This window comes from Pelodiscus sinensis, chromosome 8 (genome assembly GCF_049634645.1).
Source record: "Pelodiscus sinensis isolate JC-2024 chromosome 8, ASM4963464v1, whole genome shotgun sequence".
NCBI classification, from domain to species: Eukaryota; Metazoa; Chordata; order Testudines; family Trionychidae; genus Pelodiscus; species Pelodiscus sinensis.
Genome location: NC_134718.1, coordinates 3,589,708 through 3,603,039, shown reverse-complemented (window position 1 = coordinate 3,603,039; position 13,332 = coordinate 3,589,708). Strand labels below are relative to the sequence as shown.

The 13,332-nt window shown below is 48.4% G+C and overlaps 1 protein-coding gene across 8 annotated transcripts in view; it reads right to left on the bottom strand.

Annotated features, from left to right (window-relative positions):
* NDST2 (N-deacetylase and N-sulfotransferase 2) overlaps nt 1-13,332 on the bottom strand; it is a 109,592-nt gene that overhangs the window by 70,959 nt on the left and 25,301 nt on the right. For 7 of the 8 annotated variants that reach the window (XR_012905515.1, XR_012905516.1, XM_075934625.1 and 4 more), the window contains exon 2: nt 7,593-7,674. The gene's annotated coding sequence lies outside the window, so the exon portion shown is untranslated. Of the gene's footprint in view, nt 1-5,592; nt 5,633-7,592; nt 7,675-13,332 lie in introns of those variants that run through there. The other variant, XM_075934627.1, reaches the window with a different exon arrangement.

The window sequence follows — 13,332 nt, the reverse complement described above, 5'->3', positions numbered from 1 at the left end:
TTTCCAACTCTGTAGTACTAGGTTCATTGTTTTAACTCTCTCTAGTTCCTGAGGGTATTTCCAGTATTCAATACAATGTCTAGTTCTTTTCTGGAGTCTACTCACATCTCTGCGTTAGTGGTGTCACGTGGCAAGAAGCAGGCTAACTGTGGGTAATGCAAAGGAGCGTTTCGTTTTCAATTTGCGGCCCCTCCATCTAACTGACAACAAGAGAGAATGTAAACAGGAGTTTCCAATTTCCCTCCATTACAGCATTCCTTATTTCATCTCTCTTTCTCTCCTACGTCCTCTCAGTTATCTCTTCTCTGAACAGTGTCCAACTTTTCAATCTCTCGCCAGGTGAAAAGCTCTCCAGACCTCTATTCATTTCTGTCACCTACATATGAACCTGTTTACTTCTGCCGGGGATTTTTTTTAAAAAAAGGAGACCAAAACGGAATTCAGTACTGCAGTGAGAATACAGCTTGGAGTTCTAGCATGACACGAACAGAACTGTCCAACACTGCTGATCACGAGAGTCCAGAGCAAGAAAACTACACTCTGGCACCTGTACGAAAATTCCCAGACTGCCCTACTGCAGACCGCTCTTCGACTCAAGCAGCCATTCACAGCGCTGCCAGTTAGCCTTGCTCTGAGGCAGTCTAATCGATATGATGGTGTCAACAGCTGGAAGAACCACAGAGCCCTCTACACTAAAGCTTCCTCTGATCAGCTATGTCTGGGATAGCGCGTGGGGTTTTTTTGGCAGTGTGCCCTACTGCAGATGGAAGCAAAGAGCTCTCCATAAAGTACATTAGTTAGTTTCCATCTCACTTGGTGATATTGGCTGAGACACACTGTGATGCCTTTTCAGGGTATCCAGGGAAACCCCTTCACTCAGTGAGAAAGAGCCTTGTTTGTGCTTAACTGGGTGTCAGCTTCTTGAGTCCACCAGACCGTTCCCCACCCAAATCACATCCCCAGGGTCCTGCCAGCCCTCACTTTGCCTTGCAGTTTAACAATAGCCGTGCCCTGGCCTCACTAAAGTGTTCCCCTGCAATACCCAGCGCTTAATGGCTGGACAGTCACAGAAACTACCAGGGAAGTTGCCCTTAAAGGAACAACACGCACACCAGGTTGTTTGATTCATCTGAGGGTCAGCTCCAACAGACCATCCCAGTACTGAGATCTTTATACTGAAGGCAAGCATAAGCTTATTGTCAAAGGGTACGATTAAAGCGCTAGTGAACAAGGATAACAATGGAAACGGAAACGGTTTCATAGAAAACCAAAAGCACAACACGCTTCCCAGAGTCTAAATGTTCTCTCACCTAAAACAATCTCCCAGCATCTCCAACCAACATGGCTGGGATTCCTCATTCCTTGTCCTTTTGCCTCCTCTGTGTCTCCAGAGTCCACTGGTTTGTCCCCAGAATCAGGATGACCCCAAGTTTGATTCCCTGGGGTGCTGGCTGCTGAGGCTGTATGCACATAAGCTTCCATTGTGTTGGCATACAATGCCTCTTTTAGATGTGAACTGAGGCAGACAGGTGAATGTTCATTCTTTGGTCCAAACCTGCTTGACAACCCTGCTTTGATTCAGACTTTAAACCCATTTTCCAGTATACAGACATAAGTCCTCACATATCGTCCCTGCGTGCACCTCACAATGACGTACACTTTCACTAGAGCCTCGCGTGACCCTCTGGACAATGGGTCAGGTGCGGTGATTCTGTCAGGCCTGGCAGGAGTTAGCTGTTACAGTGAACCCTTTGCCAGCTGGCACCGAGGCTTTCCTGGGATCTGTCCTGGGGTTTCCTCATCACAGCGGCACCTCCTGCTGGCTATTCTGGGGATAAGCTCTGCCAGCCAATGCATCCTCTCCTGGTGGTACCTCTCCCGTCATCTCCTCTGCCTGCAGACCCGCCCCCAGCGGAGGATCACGGTGCCCTCCCTCTTCACGAATCAGCCCTCTAGCCAAGTCTGGATATCACTTTCCACCAAGAATGCCGCTCCCGCAGGGGCAAACGGGGGGAACTTGGGCCCTCCCGCTGCTCGGGTCCCAACATAGGGATCCTGTGGATAGCAGCCCCCTGCGGCAACTCTTAACGTCTCCCAATATTGCTCCATTTCCCTGGGCCACTTCACAGCCCCAGCACCTTCTTCACCCTCCCTTCAGCTGTTCGGTCACAGCAGCTAGCCAGGAGCTGCCCCTCGCCTCCCCAGTCCCTGCAGTGTCCCTCCTCCTGTGAAGAACACAGTGCTTGCTCCTTGAGCTCCCCACAGCTACTCATCTGTTCCTCCCTGCAGGGCCTCTTATATGAGCCCTGCAGCTTTTCTCCGATTGGCTGTGCCTCTCTAGGCTGCTTGGAGGACACACCATCACTGCTCCACTCTGGGGGCAAACCATGGTAGTGCCAGGAGGTCTCCACTAACCTCTCCAACTCCTGTGTGAGGTGGGCATCTCATCACAGGACCCCATACATCACTTACCAAACTAGAGGTGAAGCTTGATTTATCGGTATCTGAACTGTATTTCTGAGAGTAAATAAGGAAAGGCATGTGTGTAGCTACAGGAGTCGCACCTCCTGTCCCTGAGACTGGATTAGAGCGGAGAAGCAAACGTTTGCTAATTTCCAGCAAGGATCTGTCTCTTAGGCAATGCAACAGAAGCCTCAGGATGGAATACTGTCACTGGCCATTGCAGTAGAAGGGCTGGGATAAACGTGGGCCACAGAATTCTATAAGCTCCCTATCAGAGACCAGAAAGGATATAGAAGAGCAAAAGGGATGAAAACCCTGAATCAAGGACAATCTGAAAACAGAAGGCACCTGGATATATAACTGGCCTGTGGACATGGGGAAGGCGGTGGATGTGATAGACCTTGACTTTAGCAAAGCTATTGGTATCAGCAAGTCCAAGAAGTCTGGATTGGAGAAATGGACTGTAAAGTGGGTCGAGGTGGAGAGAAACACACACACACACACACACACACACACACACACACACACACACACACACACACACACACACTCACTCTTTTATACAGAAGGGGTTACCAGCTCACCTGTCACACTCTGACATCCATGCCTGGACAGAAGCCTGCTTTGGAGAAAATGGACAATTATCCAAGAAAACAAGGAAGGCTGCCACCAGCTAAGTAGATATTTGGAACCATAGTGGGTTGTTGCATGGATGCCATTTGGGCTCCTTATACCTGGCATACATAAGCTGATCACCAGTTGCCTTGCTGACAAATCCGCACCAGTCAGCACACCCCAGGATCCCCAGTGTCCTGAGAAAATCTGCACCATTGTCTATGTGGCACTACACTTACGACATACAGACTCGCTGATATTCTTTGGCGTCCAAATAAACAAGGTTTGATGGATCTTGACAAGAGCAGGAGTATCATAAATCTCCTCACCTTCCACTCTAAGCCCAGGACACTTTTCTGTGACCTTGCAAAACCCTGAAACAAAACACTCCGTGGCACACGGTTCTTCCCCTGGAGACGGCGAGGGAACAAACGCGTGACAGCCACCAGCGGAAGAGCTTTGGGACTCTGGCAATGGGTACAGCGTAAGAGCCGATCTAGCACAGAATAGGGTGGAATGGATCACATGACCCTGAGCAAGGGCCTACATGCATCATCCTGAATAGCACGGATAGCAACTCACCCGAATTCATATTTAGGCTGCGTCTTCGTGGGATTTCTCCCCTCCTCCCTCAGTTAAAAAGGAAACTCGTCCTCTGCCAGATAATTCAGGGGAAACCGAACTGCAAATTCCATTAGCTGGAACTCTGAGACAGTAACTCAGCTACTATGAGTCACTGACAGCTGGGAACAATCCCACCAGCTTTGGAAAGATGCCAACCCAGTGCAGCAGCTGCCCCCTTCCACTCCAGTCCACAAAAGCTAGCAAAGCTGAAAGGAATCCCAAGGATGCTAGTGTTCGTGGGAGCGGGAGGGGTAGCCCTGCTGAAAGAATCCCAGTACAAGGGCCTGCTTCAAGCTGACCCTTCAACCCACTGTGCCTAAAGCTCCTGAGCAGAGAAGCACTTCATGGTCAATGTCATTGTTTCGGAGATGGTCGGACCTGTGCACTGAGACCTGGGCTTCTGGTTTGAAAGGGGGGCTTAGCGAGCTTTCCTGTTATAGAATTATCAAGCCCATGGGCCGTGGGTAGCACAGGCAAGGGAACGAAGGCACTGCCTTCCCAAACTGCCTATGCTCTCTGCTGGCCGCCTGGGAGCGCAGGGGCCATGGCATGGCCCTGTCTCCTTATAGCAAGGCACTGAAAAGTGATTAACTAAAAATAGCACCTGCATGATCAGCAGATCTGCTGTGTGTATTTCAAGCCTTACCTGCCTGCTTTAGTGGCACTTTTCTCTGGTTAGTCATGCAAACCGAACACAGCTACAAGAGGGGCACAGAAACCCGTTCTTCTCACACACCAGACTGGCTTGCTAAGATCTATTCAATTACACAGGTGTCTCCGAAGGCACAGCATCTTGTATGAATAGTGGGGAGGAAAAGGAATCTGCTTGATTCTCTGCGAGTTTCGAAAGCATGTCTTGTTACTTGTCATCCAAACCTACCCGAGATGGAGTTAGTAAGAAAGAGTAAACACGGAATCACAAGTGCCCCTTTGTTTGCAGTCACTTTCAAGAGCGCAACCACAAAAATGTGAACGTCCTCACTATCTTCCTCCTTTAGCACTTTGCTTGCTCTTGTCCTGGTCTACACAAGGGAGCACAGGAAAAAAAAACAACATGGCTGCTACCTCCAATTCAACTGCATTGCTTGGAGCCTCAACATTTCTCTGACAGATGAAAATGCCAGAAACTGTCACAGCCTTGTGTGCACTAAAACTCCCACCAGTGCTACCACCCGTGCAGCTAAACACTGGTAGCTGTGATGGCACTTCTCCCAACCCCATTTTTTCCCCTTATGAAGACAAGACCTAGGCCTTTTTTCAAGCCAACCCCTCAACACAGAGAACTACTGTCTCTTCCTGGGCGCAATCGCTCTGTGCTCCTCCAAAGTCACTTTGCAAACCCTTCGTTCATTGTCCCCCTCACATGTTCTAGCAGGGAAACATTCTAACTCCAATGGCCACAAGCGCTTTCTTTTGTTCCCTATTGTTGTAACAATCTCTCTTTTGGAGGCACCTAGTTGTAGCTACTTTACAAGTTACAATTACTAGAACATCGGTGAGAGTGCAGAATTGACCTTCATATGCAAAGGGCAGTGGACACAGACATGAGCTGGTTGGCCCATTATAAAACCAGCTTTCCTGACATTCAACACCTCATTGACATAAAAAGCTAAGTATGGGGCACTGCTAGCCCACTCACTTAGCCCCATTACAACTGACAGGTAGCTTTGTTTCTGCCCTCTTGCTTCCTTTTCTGTTATAAATTCTGAGAGTCTCCTTCTTTCCTCCTTTCCAGCTCATCTGAGGAAGTGGGTTTTGCCCATGAAAGCACATGATACTCGATACATTTTTGTTAGTCTCTAGGGTGCCACTGGTCTACTTGTTATTTTTAAAGTTACAGATGGACACGACTACCTCTCTGAGGCTTTATAACATTTGTGGTAATCTTACCTTATGAGGGAACTGCGGGTTTTCTATGTAGGAAGACTTCCTGGATGGGTGGAGGAGGGGAAATTAAAGAATATTAAAAGATGTGGCTCTACCAGGAATGTTTATGCATGCACAGACATAGGAAGGGATTCTTTTTATAGTTTGCTCACACCATGGAAGACTTCAAACTACTCTGAAGTTTTAAAAAGACCTTTGAAGTGACCAGAGATGCAAAAAGAGATTTAAAAATGCTACACTGCTGAATACTGAACTCTATTAAGTATTTTTGTTAACTGGAGCACACAAAAGTAACTGTGCATGAGAGGAATGATGCAATAGGTAACATGTTAATTACATGACATCTGTATACAAACCTTTAGAAGACCCAAGAGCTAAAAGAATGGTCACAGCCCTGATTTTGAGAGCCAGATAGACCTACCGACAGACTGAGCTATTATGAGAACTAAATATGCATGGACTATTTAACAAATTTAACAACTTTATGAAATAATCATAGCTTGCAACTGGATAAGAATACATTTAAATAATAGGTTTCTCATGTTTTAAAAATGTATTTTACTAATAGTTTTACAGAAAACTATAATATTCTTAACACAGTACTATAGGTTTTAGATTAAACATTTGGGCTAAGAGGAAGAAAAACCAAAGGCAACAATAAGACATAGTGATGGGTTTCAAGTTCAGTATACTACAACTCTAAGAGCGCGAGGCAAAAGTTTCAGGCTCCCTGGACTACACAGACTTGCTTCCAATTGTAGAAAGTTCTGAGATGTCAGACTTTACAATCTCAATATTATTATGGAATGAAAAGGCATTTTAGGTCATTGCTGATACATTTCTAAAACACTTATAATTTCTCCCCCTTTCCAAAACGAAAAGTATTGCATGCATGGCACTAAGACAGACTGGCTTTGCAGGTGGAGGGATAGTAAGAATATATTTTTAAACTCAAAAACATTCAGAAGGCAGATTTTCTGACACGTATCAGGTACACAGAGAACATGTGATGGCATGAAGATTTTATCAGCACAGTTCTGGGATGATCTGCAACCCTTACTTGTGGTTGGGCCACTTGTGAACAAACACATGCCAATTCACTTTTTACACCACACCACACCATATCATACCATACAGTCACGTCCATCTGGTTGTCCCTAACGCCCTGCTAGTGTTTCGCATGTGCACATTTCATTGGTGCGCAGCTAAAGCTCAATCCTGTTTCACAATTACAGAACATCATCATGCTTTCAAGCTCCTCTAGGATTAGTCATGCACTGGTTTAACCTACTCATTTTCAAAAAGATCTACTGGAAAAATACAATCTGTGCACTGCAGCACTACGCATCCCTCTGGTCCTCTCGCTATTTCCTTGCCTGGAATGGAGACTTACAGGAATCACTGCTCAAGAAAAACCAGCACCTTCTGGTAACTCAGGAAAAGGAGTGACCCAAACTCCTCTCTCAGGCCTGTCCCCCTCCTCCCGTCACAAAAGCACATGACTTCTATTCCTCTCAAGCACAGGCATCCATGTCTGCTTGACTCAGACAGCACCCCATAATACTTCACCCAGGTAAGTGGCTTTATGGAAAATCCCACGCCACTTTCTGAAGCATTCACCTCAGCCACACCCTGCAGCAATGGTCTTTGGGCAGCAACTGTACAAAAACCAGCAAGTTAGTGTTGTAATTAACATGCATTTTCAGGTCAAAGCCATTTCTGGGGCCCTAAATCTAGCCCTCCCTCCCTGTGTGTGAAAGGAGAAGCGTGCTTACTTTTCAGCTTCCCCCTTCTGCAGTGCTGCAAAATGCCATGCCATCCACGCTGAACCAAAATTTAACAGCACTTTGATGGTAGACACTTACAATTTTATGAGCTGGTAGATTAGATTCTCTCCACTGAGAGCTTAGTTACAGTCAAAGGTGATAGGTATGGCAAGTCTAAATTTATCAGGCCCTTGGAGTGTAAATCTACATCAAAGAGGATGGAGGTTAAGCTCTTACCTTTTCAGCAGCACCTTTGTTCTGAGCAGCCTGCACACAGAGCAAAAGCCGACACTGCTTGTCTTGCAATCACTCCCTGCAGCTGGGAAGAGAGGAAAATGGGCCTGGATTAGAGATTGCAGGAGAGGAAGATCAGAGCCTAAACTGGATGCTTCATTTCATAGGAGTTTCGAGACAATCACAGACAGTGTTTCAGGAACACTCACTGAGGGAGGGAGGGAAGACAGGTATGTGTGTCTTTGTGTGTGTCTGTGCAGGTGTGTCTGTTTCCAAACAAAACTGAAATACCCAACAAGGTGCTGCACATCTTAATGTTCCTGGGTGGGAACCATTATGTGCAGGTAAAGGCAATAACATGTAACACAGAGTTTGAATCATGGCGAAACAGAACCGGGGAAGGGAATGAAAGACAGAGATGTGCCTGGCTTGCCATGGTCTTTCCATATCGGAAATGCAAAGTCCAAGGGCCTCTTCATACCAATGCCACAGTCCTGAGGCCTCGGAGGTACATTTCATAGACAGACCTTTCTTCGTAATGCCGAGTAACCATTATGTCAAGTGTCACAGCATTCTCTCGACCGTGGACTGTGGCTGCAGGTCCTTACAGAGACAGTCTCTACGTACAGAAGTGCAACATATTACCACACACCAAATTGTTATGAATACTGTTTGAAATGTGAGTTACAGGTTTGCTGGCCTTACACAGAAAAACCCCAGAACTGGGACTTTTCCCAAATTCTTGCATAATCTCCTCAAATTAATACCAGAGCTGCCTGAAAGTCAATCCAAGCCAGCCAGCCAATGGCTCCCTTTTCCTTTCACAAGTCTGTAGCCAGAGATTCATGCGACTGTTCCACACAGAGCTCAGGCTCAACCCTCATCCTGAGACAGTCGGCCACCAGCCAGTCTGCCCAGGAGAGCAGTAGCTCACTCTGCCTGGCATCCTGAACACTCCCCTTATCACACAAGCCACACACCGGTGTTCAGGGCCACCCTACCTTCTCTCAGCAGCAGACTCACTGATCTTCTGGCTGCAATTTTGCACACGCTTTGGTTCCGTAAAGAAACACACATCGCTGATGCCTCCTCTAGATTTAAAAAGCTGTGCTGCTATCCAGGTTGTCTAGTCACTTGCAGGTTTTCACAGTCGGACCACGGCAGCACTGCCACTTATGTCAGCAAAATGGACATCGCTCACGGGTGGGAACAAAAACTGCACACCCAGGGTGACATACGTTTTGCCGGCATAAGTGGTTGTTTGGACAGCACTGTGCCGACAGGTACCGTCACTGCTCTGGGCGGTGCAATGGGGTCAATGGGAAAGCTCTCTTCTGTTGGCATGGAGCAGCTCCATAAGAGCTCTTACAGGAGCACAGATGCATGGGTATTTCTGTGCCTCCTTAAGCTCATTGCTCGCTAGAGCAGACATGGCCTCAGACGAATCTAACACATATGGCAGCCCGCAGCACGGGACTGCCCTTCACAGCTCCAAAAAGAAACACAGTGAACCAGAGGTTACTGGATTAAATGGCTCTTTGGCACAAGGCCACTTTCATAAACTTGGGCAAGAGGTTCTGGCTAGCACCCGCGCGACGCTTCTATTTAAGAGACAATGCTCAGGAAAGTCAGCCCAGACTTCTGTTCACTTTCTCTGCCCTGTATATCTACTTACAAGTTAATGTCATTTAACAAGCTTTTTATTTTCCAATCAAATCTTTCAAAAGAAAGATAGCATCCCACAGAGTTGGACATTGACCAGTCCTAAAGTAACTGGTCAGCTGATCAAATACTGCCAAATAATACCAGCGTTAGTGGACTACTTTAAAGCACAGATTTACTAGACCAGTAACATGAGCAACAAAGACGAGTAAGACCTTCTGGTTTCTAACAGGCTTACCCCTGAGACAGCTACTTGTGCTGATTACAAAAGAAGGTGTTTAGCTGAGTTACTCTAACTCCGAAAAATTTATACCCACAATAAAATTAAGATCTCAGATAATGAAAGGCCAGCGCTGCACTGCCTTCTTCACGGCACTCCGCTGGAAAACCTGGTAATATTTTATCTTTCGTGGGCAGGCAAGTGCCCAGTCAACGTACTGGTTTGCCAAGTCTAGTCTCATATTAAGATATGAACTGTGACGGGGGCAGTCAGAGATGACCCCTTGGGGGGTGACTTCCGGGGTGCTGACATGGCCACTGCCACTCACCTTCCTGCTCTCTGGGGCTCCTCACCGCCCGGTCCTGCTGGGCCAGCTCTGCTGGTCTCCCCAAACCAAGGCCACGAGCTTAGGTCCTACCCCCACCGAGAAGCAGCACAGACACTGAACCTCTTCAGGTCCAAGGAGAGGGCAGTTTAGGGCCCAGCTTCCTGGGATCCCCCTCCCCAGATGGGATCAAACCCCAAAGAATTAGGTGAGCCCCTTTAGCAATGAAAGGGGGAGTGTGCACACTGGTTGCCCCCCAGGTAACAATCGCTTCCACTGGGTTTGATAGAAAATAGAAGTGATTGTATTGAGTAGAAGCAGCAGGATTTCAGTGGCAGCAGGTGAGAACAGGCAGAGCAGAGTAGGTAACAAATCAAAAGAAACAAAAACACTTGGCTACTTCTACACTGAAACCTCAGCACAAATTCTTCAAACTCCCCCTAAAACTCTTTTCCAGCTGCCCCTCCAAACCAGGGCCGTCTGTCTCCCCACCCTGGGGACTTCGGCTCCTTCCTTCAGGTGCAGCCCAGCCCAAAGACCCAGGCCCCTGCTTCCCTATTCCTTTTGGTAAGAAATTAAGGCCGCTCCCTACCACCCACTGCTCAGAATAAGGACCAAAGAGATTGTTTAACAGCTGTTCATCAAAACTGAGGGTAACACCACCCTCCATGTCTCGCATTCACACATTTGAAACCCACACAATATTCCCTACTCTTTAGGTCTAATTTTACACACACACGATACACACATCGAAGTGAGATAAACAGAACCAGCGGATCATGACGTGGAGATTGACGGGTTACACACAATCATTCGCTCAAAGCGCCTTTGAGTTATGTATATTCGTGGCCATGAGTCCATTTCATAAAGCATGGGGAGGGCGGTCCATCACATGAACATTTCCCCCTTCCCTGCCATTTCCATATCACGATGGCTAAGTGTGACGGAGCCGCTGGGCTCCGCACTCCCGCGGCGGGTGCCGCGCCAGGGAAGACAGGGGCGGTGTGGGGGCACGCGGGAGATGGCACAAGTGCCGCCGGGCAGGGAGGCCATGCCCCCACGGCAGGTGCCCCACCGGGGGGGTAAACATGGCGGCGCAGCAACAGGGGAACTGAGCAGGCGCCGCCGGGCAGAGTAGCCGCGACGAGCTGGCACCTACGCCATGCCGGGGGCGCGAGGGCGTATGGCACATGGGCGTGCGTGCCGGGCAGCCAAGGCAGCGCTGCGGCACCATCTTTAAAAAGGGCCTGCTGCAATTGAGTGGAGGGTGGAGGCCGGAGAGGTGAGAGGGAGCGGGGCGATGGCGGTGGGTGGACTGGATGTCGGGGCAGTCGGGATGTAATGGGCTGGAGCTCTGGGGTTCGGTCGTGGGGTGGAAGCTGGAGGAGGGAAGAGGCAGGTAGAACGTGACCCAGGGCAGGTCCTAAGGCCCGTGGGGTCGACACGTTTCAGGCAGCGTCCCTGTCAACCAAAAGGAGGAGATAGTGAACAGCCTCACCTTCGTTAGGGCCCTGGGTTGGGACCCGGAGGAGCGGGCGGGCCCGGGTCTCCCTTCCTACCCCCCTGCCGGCAGGGCGGGACGCGATGAGTGGCGACTATTGTATTAGCCCACAAACTAGTGACTACGTTCAAAACGTTAATTCCTCCTCAAGGGAGCGGCTGGACTAAATTGCGGGAGGCCGCCAGACACAGGGCGGGCAATAGGACCCCGAGTGTGGCCCCGCGGGGCACTCGCTGTCACACTACGCAATAACGGCGATTTGCTAGAGAGGGGAGGGGCACGAGGCAGAAAAATAGAGAAACGGGAGAAGACCAGCATGGCCGCATGGATCTCAGAAATGAAGTGATGAAAGAGACCTATTCAGCCATCCCATGTATTCCCACGCAAAGCAGAGCCTTTGGCTTTCGGATACAGTTCCCATGTCTTTGGTGCATTCGGCCAGTCTAGTTCTACATTTCTTCTTCCAGCTCTTCCTTTGAGGAGACTATCCCAAAGGTCTATCATCTTCAGGGTCTCCTTTCAATGCTCCTTCCCCTTTTACAAAGCTAACTCCGTTCATTTCAATCTTTCTAGAGTACTCCCTCAAATATCTGTAGATTACCACCACTTTCCTCCCCCATATGCTTTTAAGTCATTGCTCAGCCAAGCTGCCCATTTTTACAGTGGGTTCTTTGCTGGCATCAGTCCCCTCGATCTTTAAGCATCTGTCACTCTTCTCTCAACTCCCTCCCATTTGTTTACACCTGTCTAGTAATGAGGCACGTGGCCCTCCACGATGCTATAGGCTAATGCTGTCTACACTGGCACTTTCATCCCTAAAACTTGTGTCACGTGGGTGTGAAAAAACACCCCCTATGGACAACATACTTTTTAGCAGCGCAGGTGTGGACAGTGCGTTGTCAGCAGGAGCTGCACTCCCACTGATGACAATACCGCCTCTCGTTGGCGTGCAACTGGGGTTTATATTGTGTGTCTCGCAACAACAGAGAGGGGTCGCACAAGCACCTTACAAAGACACCAGCCGTGGCATTGTAAGGCATGCTGTTTAGACACAGCCTAAGTCTCAGAGTAGGGAACTATTGCTTCACCTTTCTATACAACATGCAGACCAAAGTCATATTGGCTTGTTTTCCGCTGCCACACCACATTTGCAAGCTCACCGATCCGCTGCCCCTTCCCCCTCCAAGATCCCTTTCAGCATTACTGTTTACCACAGCTTGAGAGAGTGCCCAGTCTGATATGCTTGTGGGCTCCGCAGCACCCTGGCACCAGGATGCACCCTGGGGAAGTCTGCTACAAACAAAAAGCCGCTTTCAGTGTTACACAGGAGGAAGACGTATTTCGCAGCCATTCACTGCCGAAAGCCCTTGTGTCTACAGTATATTGCAATCATTTGTTTCCTCCCCACTTTCTTGTTTCTAATTCAATTTTTGCTCTTTATTAAACATGTTTTATTCTAAGTTCTCCTAAGTCCTGTGTGTTCTACAGGGGCAGGGATTTAAGGTAAAACTGGTAAACTGAGGTCCACTGAATCTTGCATTTCTGAATACACAGTGTCAGGGGAACAATTTGAAGGAACTTGGCTGGGATGCACCTATTTTTAACCTGTAAGGCTGGCACAGCTCAGAGGAGAGCACCTGATTGACTGAAGCTACCACAGGAAAGATACCCCTCCCTCTGGAAGCAGGGTAACAATCTGACTCTGAGTCCTGGGTACCCTGAGAACTGTCGCAAATACCCCTGTGGTTTAAGAACGAGTCTGATTATCACTCCAAACCACATCGGCATTTGCAACAATGCATGGCTGACAAAGGATTTCAGCTACAAGTGCAGGCTGCAATGTCCAAGAATAGGGAAAGAAAAACTGATGTGAATATCAGACACAGAAAATGCTGCTAAGATCTGGAAGCAATTTATAAAGGAAAGCAAATGTCATCCTCACAACAGCCCGGGTAAGCGCGAACAGCTAGCTAAGTGGCTTATGCAATTTGATTTGCCGGGCCTGAGAGAGTACTAATCCCACCTCCACTCAGAG